Genomic DNA, 5,573 nt, shown 5'->3' with positions numbered 1-5,573 from the left:
CTTGGTATTTGGGTGACACTAACAAGACCAGCAGATATTGTCAGTCCTCAGTTGTCTGTTGGTCAGGTGTTGGTGGACCTTCTTCCTGAACCACTGTGGTGAAAGTGCTCCCACAATGCTATGATAAAAGTAAAATACTGCGGATACTGCAAGTCTTAAACACAAATAGAAAATGCTAGAAAAACGCAGGAGGTTTGGCAGCATCTGCGGAGAGACGGAGTTGACTTTTCAAGTCCATATGACCCTTCTTCAGAGCTCAAGAAAAGTGGAAATGTGATGAGATTTATACTGTTTAAGTGGGGATGAGGAGTGGTTGGGCAGATGGAGCAGAATAGAAGGCCAGCGATAGGTGAGGACATATATCATCATTGCCAGTCAGTGATGATATGTGTCCAAATCAACAACAAGTTGCATTTATATAGCAAGCTGAATTCAATAAAATGTTCCAAAGCATATTGGAATATTTAACACTTAAGCACATGAGGAGATATCACGGCAGATGATCAACAGCTTGGTCAGAGGTAGGTTTTAAGCAGAGTCTTTAAAGGATGAGGGAGAGGCAGAGAGGTCTAAATAGGGAATTCCAGAGCTTACGGCCTGGGCAGCTGAAGACACTGTCACCAATGGTGGGTCAATTAAAATCAGGGATGCTCAATAGGCCAAAATTAGATGAGCCCAGGTATCTGGGATGGATGTAAGTTGCAGGATATTTTAGAGATAGTGAGGGGCCGAGGTCACTGAAGGATTTGAAAACAGGGATGAAGAATTGAACATTGAGGGGCTGCTTCACCAGGAGCCCATGTAACTCAGTGAGAACAGGGATGCTGGACGAATGAGACTTAGTGCGAGTAAGGACACCGGAAGCAGAGTTTTGAATGACCCCATCTTTATGTGGACAGCTGGGAATTTCCCAGTTTAGAGGGAACAAAGCATTGGATGAGTATCAGCAGCAGATGAGTGAAGGAGTGAACTTAGGCAAAATGACTGAGGTGGAAATAGGTGGTCTTAGTTATATGTAGTCAGAAGCTCAGCTTGGGGTGAAATATGACACCAAGATTGTGAACAGTCTGGTTCAGACTCAGTGCTGTCAGAAAGATGGAAGGCATTGATGGTCAGGGAGTGATGACAATGGCTTCAATCTTCTCAATATTTAAATGGAGGAGATTTCTGATGATCCAGTATTGGATGTCAGGCAAGTCCGGACGGTGTGTGACTTGGAGGGGAACTTGGAGTTGATGGTGTTCACATTCAGCTGTTACCCAGGTCCTTCTGGTGTGTGGAGGATGAGTGTTTGGGAGACTTTAATAGAATTGCAGATGCATAAAATCTCTTTCTTTCAATCCTTGCATCTCCTATCTCCCTCTCTATTCCCCCCAATAGATTCTGGTGTTTTGTATAGTCCTTGAACAGTTGTAAGGTTCCCTTCCCTGAAGGACATTAGTGAACCAGTTGGGTTTTTATGACAATCCAATAGTTTTCATGGTCACTTTTTCTTCGTGCTGGCCCCACAAATTCTCAGATTGATTCAGCTCAATTTCACAACCTGCCTTTGTGTTTTTGTGGGTTCTCTTTCACTCCTTTCTTTCTGTTTTAAATCAATTTCACAGGTGATTAGAAGGGGAGGATTTTCATTCAGGAAACTGAAACCAAACATCACAACAGGATCTGACAGAGTCACCCAATTTATCAAAACCTGAATATCATCGGATTTTGAACATGGAAGAAAAAGCACCGTTCACAGTGGGGAGAAACCGGACATGTGTTGTGTGGACGAGGCTTCAGCCAATCATCTGGCCTGTCAAAACACAAGCACTGTCACACTGGAGAGAAACGATAGAAATCTGGGGACTGTGGGAAAGGATTCAATTATCCATCCAGGCTGGAAACTCACTGGCGCGCACACACTGGGGAGAGGCCTTTCACTTGTTCTGTATGTGAGAAAGGATTTGCTGATTCATCCACCCTCCTGAGGCACCAGATCATTCATATTAGGGAGACACCATTCACCTGCTCCGAGTGTGGGAAGGGATTCACTCAGTCATCCCACCTGCTGACACACCAGAGAGTTCACTCTGGGGACAGACCATTCACCTGCTCCAAGTGTGGGAAAGGATTTGCTCATTTATTCAATTTGTTGAGAAACCAGCGAGTTCACACTGAGGAGAGACCATTCACCTGCTCCCGGTGTGGGAGTCACTCAGTCATCCCACTTGCTGAGACACCAGCGAATTCAAACTGAGGCTGTTCAGCTGCTCCAAGTGTGGGAAGGGGTTCACCTGGTCATCCCAACTGATAAGACACCAGCGAGTTCACAAATAACAAACAGAGTTCTGTTGTTAATCACACCCAGGACTGAACCATGTTCATTGGGGTCTGATTCTGCTGATGTTAATAAACTCCCACTCAGTTATCAGGGCTAATAATCTGTCTAAGGTCAATAAAATATATTTATGTTAAATATAACATGTCGAGTCTTGTTAATATCTCTTACACAAGTTAGCTCCTTTTGAAGGGCCATCCCTCTCCTCTGACACCTCCATCCTCACCTCCAACAAGTGCGAGGAGCTCATGGATCCTCTTTGTCACTGAGATTGAGACAATCCGATCAGCTGCCTCTGCTGTTTCCCTCCCTTCCACTAGCCTACCGGGACAAACTGTCTCTATAATGTTCCTCCTTATGTTAGCCCTGAGCCCACATCTTTCTTCAGTTTCTTTCTCATCCCCCTTCCTGCCCTCTCAGTGTTCATCATGCCCATGAGACCCACCTCCTGCTTCATCGACCCTCTTCCCACTAAACTGCTGATCCCCCAACTTCCCCATGTTGACTGATGTTGTTCACAGTTCTCTCTCTTCTGGTACTATCCCTCTCTCCTTCAAATTGTCACCCTTTCCTCAAAATCAAATACTTAACTCTACTGACCATGCAAAGTATTGACCCATCTTCAACCTCTCAATTCTTCTCCAAACCTCTTGAACATGTTCGCACCTCCTAAACTGTTTCCATCTTTCCCAGAACTCAATGTCTGAATCCCTCCAGTCAGGTTGCTGCCCTGTCACAGTACTGAAACAGCTCTGATCAAAGCCACCAATGACATCCTATGTGTCTTGGATGAAAGTAACCTATCACTTCTCGACCTGTCTGCAGCCTTTGACAAGGTTGACCACACAATTCTGCTCCAACACCTCTCCACTGTGGTCCAGCTGGGTGGGGCTGCTCTCTCCTGGTTCCATTCTTCTCTATCTAATCATAACCAGAGAATCACTTGGAATGTCTTCCCTTCCCCCTCCCAAAGTTACCTCTGGTGTCCCCAAAGGATCCAGCCTTAGCCTCCTCTTATTTCTCATAAAAAAGCTCCCCACAACGACATCATCTGAAAACACAGTGTCAGTTATCACATGTACACTGTCAGTGCCCAGCTCTACCTCACCACCATCTCTCTCCACTTCTCCACTTCTGTTAAATTAGCAGACTGCTTGCCTGATATCCAGTGGTGGATCTGCAAAAAATTCCTTCAATACAATACTGGGAAGATTGAAGCCATTGTTTTAATTCCCTAGCTACCAACCCCATTCCTTATCCTATTTCTATCAGGTCATCCCTCAGCCTTCTTTTTTCTACAGAAAAGCGCTTCAGGCTGTTCAGTCTTTCTTGATGATTATACCCTATTCGTACCTGTAACATGTGATTGAACTTTCATGTCCCTGGTCCTGGTGACACCTGACAGCAGTAGAAATAGTTCCTAATGTCCGAGAGATTTCATTTTGGACTATTTGTATTTACAAATTCATTCTCTTGATGTGTCCATTGCCTTAACCACTTGACCACACAGACTCGGTGTCTGTCTATTTAAATGTTGCTCAGTGACAATTTCCATCATCCTCCACTTTGTACCTTTTGGGCACTGAGAAGCTGAAATGTCTCTACTCAAAAAAACCCCAGAAATTACATCTTTTAAAACTGCTCTTCCTTGTTCCCTGTGCCATTTCATATGAAGCCCTAAAGTGAACGTGAATTGTTGGATAGCAAAATGGTGAACTGAACTACATTGACACATACAAAGGAACACATGCAGACATGTACACCAATACTGACAGAGGATAGGGATTTGTCTCGAAGGAAAGACAAACACCCGGAAAGCAAGCCTGACACCAACCTGGCCTAGTTTTTGTTCCATTTTAGGCTGCAGCCTTTCTGAATGCTGGTAGACGAATGAAAATTAGAGAACGCTGGAGGTTTTTGGATGGTTTTCATTCAATTTAACTGATAATTAATTCTGCAGGTACACAGTAAAATTCAGGAATGATAATAGAAGAGTAGTCGGCAGGGTTACAGCCAACCTGTGGAGACCCCAGTGCATTCACAACCTATCACCTTAACCACTCTGCAGTGAACAGAGGACCTGCATTGACGTCACTGCTGTTTGTATAAAATCATTGATGGCTACATCAGACATTCAACGTGTCACTCACATGCTGACTCTCTGGAAGAGCAATTCAACTACTGTAATTCCACACCCCACCTTTTCCCCACAGCAACTCATATTTATATTGCCTCTCCTTGTACTTCCTGTCAAAATAAAAAAGGTGGCACACTCCGCTGGATTTAATGTGAGCTGGTATCTGTTTGTCCGGATAGAGCTGCTATAACTCCCAAAATAAAGATCACGATGATATTTGGCAGCAGGGCAATTCAAACCCGAGTTTCCAAAGAGACTGAAACCTTAATCCAGCACCTGAGACCACTCGACCACACAACCATATTGGTGCAGTCATTAATCATGTCATTCACTGGTATTTCCACCTAGCGAGAACAAAGTCAAAGGAGTTGGAATAGGTCATTCGGAACCTCAGTCAGTTAATCAGGTCATCCTGCGCTTTGTAACAAACAGAAATCATCTCCACTCAAAAACACAATGAGCTGCAGTGAAGGGTCAGCACCATTTAAACTGTCATTTAACTGGTCTGGTTCCAAATCTCCTGCTAGAAATGACAAGGAAACTTCTCACTGAATTCACTTCGGGTTTTGACTTCAGAAGGACAGGTCACAAGGTAACAAAGTACATTTCGATAGAATGGGTTATAAAATGGCAGAATGACTGGGAAAGTGCATCCATAGTGTTAGGAAGCATAAAACGACAGAAAGTTCCAGCAAAGAAAGAGGCCATTCGGCCTGGCGCGCTGCTTTCAAAGACCAGTTATGATTGGTTGATCAGGAGTGATAATTGTGCCACTTTAAACAGCCGGCAGTAAAATCAGTTCCATTACTCCCCACATTGAGCCTTGCACCAACATCTCTGTAGTCAGTTCATGTCTCAGGCCTTGCAGTCTGAGAAGTGATGGTGTAGTGGTATTGACAGTGGAGTTGGAGTCAAATCCCATCATGGAATTTGAATTTGAATTCAATAAAAATCTGGAATGAAAAGTCTGATGAGGACCATGAAACAATTGACGATTGTTGTAAAAAACCCATCCGGTTCACTAATGTCCTTTAGGGGAGGAAATCTGCCTCCATGTGACTCCACAGCAATGTCCTCCTTACTAACATCTGAGGACAAGTGTCAAAAGAGCTGTCT

Source organism: Carcharodon carcharias (assembly GCF_017639515.1).
Source record: "Carcharodon carcharias isolate sCarCar2 chromosome 27 unlocalized genomic scaffold, sCarCar2.pri SUPER_27_unloc_2, whole genome shotgun sequence".
NCBI lineage: Eukaryota > Metazoa > Chordata > Chondrichthyes > Lamniformes > Lamnidae > Carcharodon > Carcharodon carcharias.
This window is presented reverse-complemented; position numbering follows the sequence as displayed.